This window comes from Daktulosphaira vitifoliae, unplaced genomic scaffold (genome assembly GCF_025091365.1).
Source record: "Daktulosphaira vitifoliae isolate Bord-2020 unplaced genomic scaffold, ASM2509136v1 Scaffold_4, whole genome shotgun sequence".
Lineage (NCBI taxonomy): Eukaryota > Metazoa > Arthropoda > Insecta > Hemiptera > Phylloxeridae > Daktulosphaira > Daktulosphaira vitifoliae.
Genome location: NW_026099575.1, coordinates 13,074,982 through 13,089,289, shown reverse-complemented (window position 1 = coordinate 13,089,289; position 14,308 = coordinate 13,074,982). Strand labels below are relative to the sequence as shown.

Sequence of the window (14,308 nt, the reverse complement as noted above, 5' to 3'; positions counted from 1 at the left end):
CTTCAGATTGATTTTTTAAAAAGAATAAAATAGAAGGATGAAAGTTTTGTCACGTAAGTTTATTTTAAGAAAAAAACTCAAGGTTTAAAAATGACACTCGTTTAATGACACCACCTTCATTAAGGGTGATGTTGAAAATTTTTTAAATCCATTGTGAGCACATTGGACTCCATTAATCCATATTTAAAGATAATATTCTGTCATAAATTTCCTACGTTTTAAGCCTGAGAACATATTTTTGCTTTTGAATATGCCTATGCAGAAATGATATTACGGTCACCGAAAAGGGCGACAACCGATCTTACAATTTTGAAAGATTATGAAATTTCTGAAATTTTTTGATGTAATGCAATTGTTTTGCTGCTCATATGATATCTAGCACCATCTTGTTGAAACCAAGCAACTGAAAGTTTTCACCGTCACTCCAACCTTAATTTATGTAAATAGTTAAAAGATTCGACGTAATTAACAATCTGGTTAATGATTAAANACGACTCTCATTCTCGTTCATTTATTTTACAAACATAATTGAATAAAAACATCACTTCAGATTGATTTTTTAAAAAGAATAAAATAGAAGGATGAAAGTTTTGTCACGTAAGTTTATTTTAAGAAAAAAACTCAAGGTTTAAAAATGACACTCGTTTAATGACACCACCTTCATTTTTGACACACCCTTAAGGGTGATGTTGAAAATTTTTTAAATCCATTGTGAGCACATTGGACTCCATTAATCCATATTTAAAGATAATATTCTGTCATAAATTTCCTACGTTTTAAGCCTGAGAACATATTTTTGCTTTTGAATATGCCTATGCAGAAATGATATTACGGTCACCGAAAAGGGCGACAACCGATCTTACAATTTTGAAAGATTATGAAATTTCTGAAATTTTTTGATGTAATGCAATTGTTTTGCTGCTCATATGATATCTAGCACCATCTTGTTGAAACCAAGCAACTGAAAGTTTTCACCGTCACTCCAACCTTAATTTATGTAAATAGTTAAAAGATTCGACGTAATTAACAATCTGGTTAATGATTAAAACAATTATACCTAACATTATTATAAGGTTTTCATTTAATAGTACATTTTTTTCTATTCGGTGATTTTTGATTAGAATTTTTTGTTTATGCTTTTTCATTGATTTCTGAAAGACTGTATTCAATAATGCACATGCTAAATTTTTTCTAAAAACTATTATAGATACATATTTTATTTTTATGTAATTACAGTAATATATATAAAGAAAATAACTGAACAATATAGTATTTTTAACTCTATATAATTCAAAAAGCATATCCTTCCATATAATTATTATACTTTTATCATTGTTGGTATTTATACAGTNATTGAATATGCCTATGCAGAAATGATATTACGGTCACCGAAAAGGGCGACAACCGATCTTACAATTTTGAGAGATTATGAAATTTCTGAAATTTTTTGATGTAATGCAATTGTTTTGCTGCTCATATGATATCTAGCACCATCTTGTTGAAACCAAGCAACTGAAAGTTTTCACCGTCACTCCAACCTTAATTTATGTAAATAGTTAAAAGATTCGACGTAATTAACAATCTGGTTAATGATTAAAACAATTATACCTAACATTATTATAAGGTTTTCATTTAATAGTACATTTTTTTCTATTCGGTGATTTTTGATTAGAATTTTTTGTTTATGCTTTTTCATTGATTTCTGAAAGACTGTATTCAATAATGCACATGCTAAATTTTTTCTAAAAACTATTATAGATACATATTTTATTTTTATGTAATTACAGTAATATATATAAAGAAAATAACTGAACAATATAGTATTTTTAACTCTATATAATTCAAAAAGCATATCCTTCCATATAATTATTATACTTTTATCATTGTTGGTATTTATACAGTAAAATAATCATTATAAGATTTTGACATACACTTAACTTCATCAGTGCCATTATAGTATGAAAATATAATGTTATAAAAACATTATTTTTTATCAATTTTAGAGCCATATGATATACGTTCTGTAATTTTAAGTTATTTGCCACTTAAAATGTGCAATCTGTTAACCCATAATTTCTGACTGCTTTTATTCCAAGTATTCCACAACTTCTTTAAATCACACATCAGACTATAGAATGTAAACCCATTTTAAAATATAACTTGTAATTTTTGTATATAAATAATTTCTGGAAGTTTTATGAAAATATTTCCACTTATTCTCAGTTTACTTGCCAAATCAACTGTTTATTAGCTTCGATGCGAAGCTGAATTGGTATTAATTTTATTATGATGTATTTTTTTTTTGTGCTGTTACCGCTTTTTCTTAGCTCTCACCGAACCGATTTTTTTCAACGATACGTCAAAAGATCACAAATCGTATCTAGTCATTACTCTCAAAAATTGAATAAAATTCCCTCATTCCCCGTAAATGGGGGAAATCTCTAAAAAAATTACAAATTTAAAAATCGTTATTTTTGACATTTTTTCAATTTTTTTTTTACTTAANCTTAAAATGTGCAATCTGCTAACCCATAATTTCTGACTGCTTTTATTCCAAGTATTCCACAACTTCTTTAAATCACACATCAGACTATAGAATGTAAACCCATTTTAAAATATAACTTGTAATTTTTGTATATAAATAATTTCTGGAAGTTTTATGAAAATATTTCCACTTATTCTCAGTTTACTTGCCAAAACAACTGTTTTTTAGCTTCGATGCGAAGCTGAATTGGTATTAATTTTATTATGATGTATTTTTTTTTTGTGCCTGTTACCGCTTTTTCTTAGCTCTCACCGAACCGATTTTTTTCAACGATACGTCAAAAGATCACAAATCGTATCTAGTCATTACTCTCAAAAATTGAATAAAATTCCCTCATTCCCCGTAAATGGGGGAAATCTCTAAAAAAAATACAAATTTAAAAATCGTTATTTTTGACATTTTTTCAATTTTTTTTTTACTTAAAACTGCCATAACTCTTTTAAAAATGACCAAATCTATATAATATTTTATTATAGATACAAGAAGTATTTACCTATTATTTTGTATATTTTTTTTATAAATCTGACATTTAACCTGCCCACAGGGGTGGATTTAAAAAGACAACTTTTTCAACTTACCTTTTAAAAATACTCCAAAAATACTAACACTTTTATATATATCTTAAATTAAAGTTAATGGAACATACTTAATTATGGAAAAAAAAATTTTGGATTTTAAAATTTAATAAAAAAAATACGATTTTTGTAAAAAATTTCAATAATTAAATATTAAATATCAATTTTATACTATATTTAATTGCTATAATAAATTTGTATTCGTATATTTCACTTATAAATAATAAAACTTGTAATCAGAATATAAATAAAGAAATAGGAGATGATGTTGCTTTTGGAATAATCCACTTATTTTTTTAAATTAAACACTATCTACAGATTTGCAACGAAGCGTTTTTTACTGGTCCCAACTATGCAACGTCCTCACTGTGCTGCGTTTTTTACCTATATTTATATCAAAATCATGTATTATTCTACTCTATGATAATAAAACATTTGATGCTTTATTATATTGTGATTTTGAGGAGGATAATTATTTTATTCACAATATTGAATTCTTCTACATTAATTGATCTAATGTTTTTTGACAGAGCATATATAAAAGATCCTATTAACAACATATTGTATTTATTATTTCTAAATAAGTGTCAGTCTTTCCGGAACATTTTCAAAAGTTAAGTTGAATAAGTTATATTTAGTAAAAAAGTTAACTTTTTGAAACCCTTATTGTGGGCTGTTAAAGGGTCAAATGTTCACAAAAATATATAAAAATAATAGGTAAATATCTAAGGTATCTATAAAAAAAAAAAATTATAATGATTCGGTCATTTTTAAAAAAGTTAAGGCATTTTTAAGTAAAAAAAATTGAAAAAATATCGTAAATTAGCGTTTTTGAAATTTGCAATTTTTTGGGGGATTTCCCCCGTTTACGTGGAACGAGGGAATTTTTTTTTCAATTTTTGAGGGTAATGTCTTCGACTAGATACGGTTTGTGATCTTTTGACATATTGTTCATCAAAATCGGTCCAGCGAGCGCTGAGATTGAGCGTTCACAGACAAAAAAAAAAAACACATAATAGTAAAATTAAGCTAAAAAGCTTTGACTATCTAAAAATATCAAACATTTTTTTGATGTGTAATAGAAATTTGTCCATAAATCTCTAAAACAAATATCATAACTTGAAATTTATAATAAAATAAATAAATAATATTATTTTCATGCAAATATGTCTGTGCTAAATAAAATTTTAACACGATTCCAATTTACGTTTAAATAAATGTCAAATACCTTTCAGGTAGTTCAGTTTAAGAAAAATTCAAGTGTTAATTTTCTGACTTAAATATACCTTTTTTTTAGTTATACAGAATAAAAAAATGTTTTTTGCTACAATTTTAGTTGCAATAATAATTAGTTATTGTAATGAAACACACGGTGTTTCTGAAGACGCATTATTGTTTCTGAGAAACGAACCTGTATTATACTCGGAAGATGGAATTGTTTCGTTTGGATACATAATCCAGAAAGCATCGAAATTTGATGATAATACTCGGGTTGTCAAAATAAGGGAAGGTCTAAAAGGCGCTGTAGAATCACGAGTATACAAATATTTTCTTGCATTGTCCGTTTACTGTTTAGAAGCATTGAAATTTAAGCGATTAGATATTTTTTCTGTTAACACAGCTAATATTGTGTTTAATACAATCAATGGCATTATTCAAAATTTGGGAAATCAAAATTCTACCATATTAAATGAAGTTACTAGTCATTATTTTCAAATATTGAGTTATAAGAATAATATTGGGTTCTAGTTAAAAAGTATAATTCAATAATCTTTAAATTTATTTAATCTATACAAGGGCTATGAAAACATTGGAAATGATCTTGATATATCAAGACTCAGTATTTCTAACGTTAAACCAGAATTCATAGATGTATATAAATCAATCCTACAGTTAATCCAACATCACAACGTTGAATTAGATATTAGTTATGCGTTTTTTCAAAATGATAATTTAAATTTGGACAGGGTTATTGATTTTCTATTTAAAATTCAACGTTGTATGATTTTTGAATTGGGTACATACCTGCAATAAAAGGCTGGATGTATTGTTTCTTTATAAAAAAATATATCGTTTAATAATAATTTAATATTTTTCATTTTAATCATCTATTTACAAATTTTATAATTTTGATGTTGATTTTTAATAAAATTTAAATTTTGTTAGAATGTAGCAAAATCATATGATAACTTGTAACTATTATGATAACCTTAAATAAATTTAATAAAGAGGTATCTATAAAGTATTTATTGTTAAAGAATAGAATTGATTCATGCATTTTTTAAAAAGTTATAGTATCATAATGTAAAATAATGTAAAATATAATATCAAGAAATTATTCAAAAAAATAGCATATTTTTGCATACGATAGTCAGTCTCTAATTTTCTAATCCAATTTTGATTAGAGTACCCTTGGAAAATATTGAATACTGTGGTATCCCCCTTTTCATGTGTACTAAAGAGCATAGTTTTCGTCATACATTGTATAACAATAAAAAATTGCATTTTTTTAATTTTTAATTAAAGCTGAGAAGGTATTAATTTTACCATGTGTGTTTATTTATTTTTTTTTGTGTCTGTCACTACTTTTTCTCAGCTCTCACTGGACCGATATCTTTCAACAATACGTCAAAAGATCACAAATTGTATTTAGTTGAATACATTACCCGCAAAAATTGAAAAAATTTCCCTCGTTCCCCGTAAATGTAGAAAATCTCCAAAAAAATTACAATTTTTATGATCGATAAATTTTGTCATTTTTTTCAATTTTTTTTCTATAAACTTCCATACATTTTTCCAAAATTAACAAATAAACATAATTTTTTTTATATTAAAACCTTAGATATTTCCCTTTCATTTGATATCATTTTTTTTTGAAAATCTAACACTTATTCTGCTCACAGGGGAGATTTAATATAGCAACTTTTTTACAAAAACTAACTTTTTTAACTTGACTTTTGAAAATGTTCCGGAAATACTGTGTCCTTTAAATATATATCATATTAAAGCTTATGTCATGTACTATAGAATTAAAAAAAAAAAATTGTCCCGACGACCTTCCTTCTATGCGCAAATGGCTACCGTATTCAAAAATATGCTATTTTTATGTTAAAATCCTGGGTTTTGTATTTTATTTTATTTTAAAATATCTTATAAGGGCAATACACTGACTTTTATGAACGATATATTATTTAATTAACATAGAATACAGTTCATAAGACATAAGAAATTAAATTTTTAATTAAAATTTTATTACATTTATAAAGTCGAAAAAGTAACTTTTAAATTTGATTTAGCTTAAATTACAAATTTTATCATGAAATGAGAGCGACGAACAGTTGCCGAATTGGTAACACTAGTGTCTTTCACGCTTAGGGTACGAAGTGTAAATTCGCCTGTGATAATTTATATTTTGAATTTTTTTTTTTGAGTTAAAAAGCAATTTTAAAATAATTTATTTTTATCGCATTTTGATTCAGTAACTTCAATAAATATCAAAAATCCCATCACTATTGTCTCCCCTCTTGAGAAGATATTTCTTATGCATATTATTATTTTACTATGTGGTTTTTTTTGTGACTACGATTTATTTTGACAACCCTCACTCGATTTGACGTAAAATATATAATTTATTATTCGGACCAACCTTATTTGAATTTATTTGTAAAATTAAACTTTTATATAATGCTTAAATGTTTTTCTTTTTATTTGAAGCATATATTTGTTTTATTCTTAAAAGTTTTATACGAGATCTAAGCAGTGTTGGTTTTAGAAAGAACTGGAACAACTAGTTAACAAGTGCACGATATTTGTCTTAAAATTTATGCAGTTATATTTTTTTATATTAATTCGAATTGAGACCATCCGATATAATTTATTGAAAAGTAATTAAAAATTTCGTGAATCTCAAAAAATGTTTAAATAAACAAATTATACATATTTTTATTCCAAAAATACGACGTACCTCAATATTAAAAATAATATTTAAATGTAATTTTCAAATTAATGATGCAAGACGATAACAAAAAAAANATCTCTCTTGTAAAATTTATTTTTTCGGGTTTTGTTATTTTTGCTAGTAGGTGATGTGGTAAGACCAATTTGTCATACTTAGTATAGCTTTATATCACAAATTTTTTTACTAAAATTATTAAATAAATATATTATGTTTGAAAAAAAAATAACTCACCAATATAAATAAACTAGACTAATTACGTATTAAGTTTATTTAAGGTTATCATAATAGATTACAAGTTATCATATGATTTTGCTACATTCTACCAAAATTTAAATTTTATTAAAAATCAACATCAAAATTATAAAATTTGTAAATAGATGATTAAAATGAAAAATATTAAATTTCTGTTAAACGGTATATTTTTTTAAAAAGAAACAATACATCCAGCCTTTTATTGCAAGTATGTACCCAATTCAAAATTCATAAGTTGTTGTATTTGACATAGAATATCAATAACGTTGTCCAAATTTAAATTATCATTTTCAATAAATGCATAACTAATATCTAATTGAACATTGTGAGGTTGGATTAACTTTAGGATTGATTGATATACATCTTTGAATTGTGGTTTAACGTTAGAAATACTGAGTCTTGATATATCAAGATCATTTCCATTGTTTTCATAGTCCTTGTATAGATTAAATAAACGTATACAATAATAAATTATATTATTTAACTTGGACTCAATATTAGATTCAGTTGAACTCAATATTTGAAAATATTGTCTAAAAACTATGTTTAATATTTGTTTAATAGGTTTTGAATTGTCCATATTTTCCAAATTTGGAATAATGCCATTGATTGTATTAAACACGTTATAAGCTGCGTCAACAGAAAATTTAGTTGATTGTTTAAATTGCAATGCTTCTAAACAGTAAACGGACAATGCAAGAAAATATTTGTTTACTCGTGATTCTACAGCGTCTTTTAGACCATTATTTATTTTGACATTTCGAGTAATATCATCAAATCTCGATGCTTCCTCGATTATGCATCCAAACGAAACAATTCCACCTTCTGAGTATAATACAGGTTCGTTTCTCAGAAACAATAATGCGTCTTCAGAAACACCGTGTGTTTCATTACAATAACTAATTATTATTGCAACTAAAATTGTAGCAAAAAACATTTTTTTATTTTGTATAACTAAAAAAATGTATATTTAAGTCAGAAAATTAACACTTGAATTTTTCTTAAACTGAACTACCTGAAAAGTATTTGACATTTATATAAACGTAAATTGGGATCGTATTAAAATTTTATTTAGCACAGACATATTTACATGAAAATAATATGATTTATTTATTCTATTATAAATTTCAAGTTATGATATTTGTTTTAGAGATTTATGGACAAATTTCTATTACACATCAAAAAAATGTTTGATATTTTTAGATAGTCAAAGCTTTTTTTTATATAAATTACTTATTTCTAATTTTACATATTTATTACTTGATTTAAATACCATTTAAGTTCCTCATATTTCATAGAAATTTTTCTTGATATTGTCAATAGCGATATCCTGTTCCTGATATCCTGTAGACGATTCATTTGATACTTATTCTTTTAACTAGTACTTAGAAAAAGGGAAATCTATGAAAGCTCGTCGCAGTAAATTCAAGCTTTTTTTACCAGCACAAATTAAAATAGTCTTAATAAAAGAAAACTAAGAATATTTAACTAATTAATTCCTGCTCTAAATTTACATTTCAATTTCTAAAAAAACGATGTGCTCTATCTATTTTTTCTATTATTAGATTTTGGTACAATATGTGCAACTAAAAAAGAGCTTAATTCCTAGACAAATAATCACCCTAAAATATAAAAAATTATACACGCTGTGTTTTTTTAAGAAAAATACCCTAATTTTTTTGTTAAATAATGATTTTTTTTATAAAAATGTACATATTAAACATTTATTATTTTTATAAATTGTTATGGTTATCTAGTTTATTGTAAGAAATAGTTATTTCTAAGGATAGATTTAGGAACAACTATAAAATTAGATGAAAACGTATTAATATGAACAAAATAATTATTCTTATGAATAATTATTGTTCAAGACAAGAAAAAAAATCATCATAGTGATAAATATATCATAGATTCAATAGTAATGATATATTTATCAAATTGAACAATGAATTTATTAAATAGATCGAGGTTTTTCTCTGGGTGTATGTTTCTAAATTATTGGTATAATAGTTTACATTATCAAATATAGTTAAAATTTGTATGATGTACATCGCAGGTTCATTGTGCAAATATTGCCTGAAAGAACATCTGTAATGTAATATAGGGAACTTTGGTCACCCCTCCCCTCACCCATTCACCATACTTCGAGAGGTGGTGAATGGCGTGGTCTTTGGGGGGAGTAGTACATCTAAAAAATACAGTAAATTATTATAATTATTTAAAAAAAAAACATAATTGTTTAATTTGTTACAATGAAAATATTAAAATTAAGTAAGTAACTTATGCAGTATTGGAATTTTTGAAAAGTATTCAAGTCTTCTTTTTGAATCAGTTTATATTTCCCAATAGCTGCTATGATTTCTTTGTCAGTTGTATCTTTTATTTTGATTTTCTTCAAACCTCTGCAATTCGCTAAACATAAAAATATTATGTATATCCAATTTTTATCTAGTTTTGTAAAGTCATATTCAGAGTGATTCATTAAGGATATGACACTCATTTTCTTTGAAATTATTAAACATTTTTTATTTTTGTAAAGGAAAATATTGAATCATTTAAAATTTCTATAATAATATGTAGTTAAATAATTTTTTTTTTATCCCTTTAGGGATAAAAATACCTTAACATTTATTTTCTTGTGATAGCCTAAAACACGGACCATCCGGTACTCGCGAAAAATATAGTAACTCAAAACTTTATAAATTTTTATGTTAAACACTTATTTATTTTTAATAAATAATGATAGAATTTTAAAATATGAAAAATTGAAAGGAATGTATGATAAAATGAGAGTTACTTTCATTCGGAGTGTGATTTAAGGGCTATGAAATAATGTAAGTCTTAACTATTATTAATTTGAAATCTACTTGATATTTTTTCTTTGTTTTTAGAATAACTTCAGTGACAGTATTAAGTAGTAATTGATAAATAAAATAACGCATATTTTACTTTTAATTTACAACTTTACAAGTAAAAATTCCGAAAATGATGATCACAATTATTACGTAACGATGTCGAGTGTGCGATTAGAACAGACTAGATTGTAAAGGATTGCTCTGCCTTTTTTAATATTTTGTATCCCCAAAAATCATCATTGTCTTATTCTTACAATGTAATTGTTTATTGATAGGTAAGCATAAAATATAAAAATTATTACAGATGAATAGTATACAATTCATTTTGACATTTTATTTAACGTTAATATAGTTCTTTACACTTAAGATTAGGGATGGCATATTGCGTTTAATTATTTTGATTAGAGTAAAAATACGACAAGTATAATTGATAGATTTCTTCTCGATAAAGAATGATATTAAAAGTGACTAATAATTGATTTATGACTGAAACGTGTATAATATGATTAGACAGTATGCGTTTATTAAATATTTCTCCTAGTTCTTTATTTAATTTTTTTTTTTTATAGCCTTTATTAAAATAATAATTAGCTCAAATAAAAGAATCAGGTTATTCTAAGATTATGAATATAATGTATAAATAGATGTGTTGAATATAAGAGAGCATAGATATACAAGATTTTAAAAGAATAGAAAATTCTGATTGGTGTATTAAGTAACCAGTAGTTGTATAAAGTATGAACTATACTGAAAGTATGATGAAAAATGGTAATTCTTGCTATGTTAGTTGCAATATTCAAGACAACTCAGAATATGAAGATTTTTCTTCTTTGTTACCCTTGAATAATGAGGAAGACATAAAAATATTTGAACATAAACTTACTGATGTCTCCTTCAAAACAAAAGCCGTAAGTGANCATAAACTTACTGATGTCTTCTTCAAAACAAAAGCCGTAAGTGAAATTTGATGAGTTGTTTTTGTTTAGACTATTTTGTAATGATCTACACATTTTTATTGTGTTATCTTACTTTTTGTATTCTTCTTATTTATTAATGGCCAATATGACTCAATTTTATTATTATTAAGGTATACTTTTTTTTTTAATATTTCTTTACTTATATTTAATTAAAGTTCCCTCGATTTATATAACAAGTGCTTTAATGTCATTTTTATAACAAATTTGTTTAAAAATAAATAACACCCCTATTAATTTGTAACTGTAGAAAAACTAAATAACCAGTTGGTACGAGATCAATAAATAGGTGCTTAAGTCCTTTTTTTATTAGTTAAACACATTTGTTTTTTCAGCAGTGAAACTTGATGGGGTTTAATTTGAGTACCACCAAAATAAACTTTCAACTTGAAAATTGTTTTTTTTTTTTAATTTTTAATTTTTTAATTGTCAATTTATAATGGATAAACAAAAGTTTTGGGTGCTTACTCTTTAGTATATCTTTATAATGATTATAACCATCAATTTAATTTTTAGATTATGGAATTGACAAGATTAAACAGAAATACTTTGCCGAGCACTGTCTGCAACATTATGGGCTATTTATTTTGTGATGCTGTTTTAACATTGTATAGTTACAAATAAATATTGTTTAAATTAACTTTTACTTTTTGTAAAAATTTTTTAATTTCTTTATTAAAAATCTTTAAAAGTTGTATTTTCTGATTTTATAAAATCAGTATTATCGCGGCAGTATTTAAAAATGAAAATGTTTTAATGTGTTGATATAATATAATAAAGTGTTATTGAATTTGTTGTATTGGAATTTTATTTTATTTTTTAGTTCCTTAGGACACCTACATTTGATTTTAAACATTAGTATGCGAAATAAGTTTTTGTTTAATGGTTAAAATTATATTTTTTTATCAAAAATAATTGTTAATAATTATAAATAATAGCCAGATTTTTTAATAAACAAAATATTATTATTGTTGAATAATATTAACTAAACCTTAAAATTATATTATTTTAATATTGTTAAATTTTTAACATTTTTAAAATGTTATTCTGGTGGCCAAATGATAACTAATTAATATTTTTATGACATTTTTATATTGCAATTTGAATCAAAATAAAATGATTATTTAATAATATTATTTCAATTTTAATATTTTTAAAATGATGATGAATTATTTTTTTGCTATCTGGGTTATTGTATGAGATAAGCGCGTTTAGCCGGTGCGTACCGGTTTCTTTTATTGTAGTGATAGTAATAAAAGGATGAATTCGTCATCGTTATGGACGGCACGACGCGCACGCCAAAATATGTATACAAAATAAAGTATTACACACTAAGTTAAAAGTTTTAAGGTTTATCTCGTTCTTATTAAGTAGATAGCTAAAAGTAAACGTATTATACAGTCCACTCTGAGACCGAAACAACGTTCTCTTTGAAAAGCTGTACTTGTGTTTAAGAGGACGGAATTTAGTCAATCAGTTCTCTATGTCTGTAGAAATAAGACAAGTTAAATAAATTTCATAGTATTGTTAGTTTTAATTTGTTATTTAATTATAAGTTATTACGTGTATAATATTTAATTTTAATAAACATGGTATAATATTTAACAGATTTTCATTGTATTTATTCTAGTAATGCATTTATCAAAATTTCACTCGTACCTATCGTTTTTTGAAAATAAATTATTTTTGATAAAATGAATTTGAGATATTTAAATATTTGAACAACATAATCTTGTTATGTTTATAACATTTTTANACTAAATATTTGAACAACATAATCTTGCTATGCTTATAATATTTTTAAATGGAAAAATTAAATTTTTTTCAACATAACTTTTGTTTTAGAAAATGAACAATAAAATTGATTTATATGGTTAAGTAGAGTACTACTAATCATAGACATTTAATAAAGGTAAAATGAGCAAGGGAACCAGTAGATTTATGGCTTTTATGTTTCATTATTACATAACTTGTTCCATTAGTAAAAAACAAGCTCTATTGCAAGTTAATTTTGACATTTGGACACCCCATTCACCAATTATCAAATAGTTTTTCTGATATAATATGAAAGACATTTTTTTGAATTTTTGAATTTTTAAAGGAGGATAACATTAAATAAATAAAAAAAAAACTACAAAATTTTTTAGACAAAAATTTAACAGTTTGTATCTCAATTATCTGAATTGTTAATAAATTGTATAACTCTTAAAAAGTCTACTATTCATTTTATATTTGCTATTTATTTTTGGTAAGTAAATTAAAATAAAAATGTGTTCTTATGACTAAACTTCTACGTCAGCTGCAATTATATTTCAAGGGTAAGAATATAAATAAAAATAACTATTCTATCAAATTTAAACTCATAAATTTAATGTAATTTTAGAATATTTGAGTCGGCAATTTTTAAAAAAGAAAAAATGCAAATAAAAATAAGATTTCAAACTATGATATTAACGTAGAAATTTCATTAAGATTCAATTTTTATTTAAAAAAACAATAAAAAAATGATAAAGAACTTTTTATTAAAAATGTTCTTGTGAATATAAAGGTGGAAAAAAATATAATTTGGCCTTATTATTACTAACTTGGGATATTTTTTTATACATCTAAAATTTTTTTAATTTTTGAAGAAAAAAGTTCAACTAGATAAAATTCAGGTATTTTTTGATGTCTAAATTAACAAAATCGGTCTAACTGAGAGTATAGAAATTTTATGCATAAACGCAAAAATCACATAATGGTGAATATAACACCTTGGCTTCCAATCGAGGCTACAAATCTTTACAATAAATGAAATTAATTACATGAATCACCATTAAAAAATTCTTAAATTTGTCTTTAAAATACTTTAAATGAGATGAGATCTCTATGAGAGCTGTCTAACTTTCATAATTTTGTGGCGGTCGAATGTTCTAGAGCGTTCCGCCGCCGCCTCTAGAAGATTCCTCTGACAATTTAAGGGCAAGATCGTCGCTCCAGTCAATCAATCGATCAGTCAATCACTTACGCATTCTGTCTTAAACGCGCTTCGTCTCTCGCTGTTATTTGTTAGTTCGTTGTAATATAGTATAGTTGTTATTAAACCGTAAAAGTGTTTATTAATTCTATATATTACACCTCACTACAATTTGTTTATACAACACTAGATA

At 24.7% G+C, this 14,308-nt stretch overlaps 1 protein-coding gene and 1 long non-coding RNA gene across 2 annotated transcripts in view; one reads left to right on the top strand and one right to left on the bottom strand.

Moving 5' to 3' along the window:
• The window catches only part of LOC126906162 (uncharacterized), a 49,521-nt gene that overhangs the window by 14,199 nt on the left and 21,014 nt on the right, over positions 1 to 14,308 (bottom strand). The gene's annotated exons all lie outside the window — the stretch shown is intronic.
• On the top strand, positions 10,182 to 11,930 carry LOC126906164 (uncharacterized). The gene is made up of 3 exons (XR_007704195.1): positions 10,182 to 10,460; positions 10,755 to 11,093; positions 11,676 to 11,930. It is a non-coding gene; the product is annotated as an uncharacterized LOC126906164 (long non-coding RNA).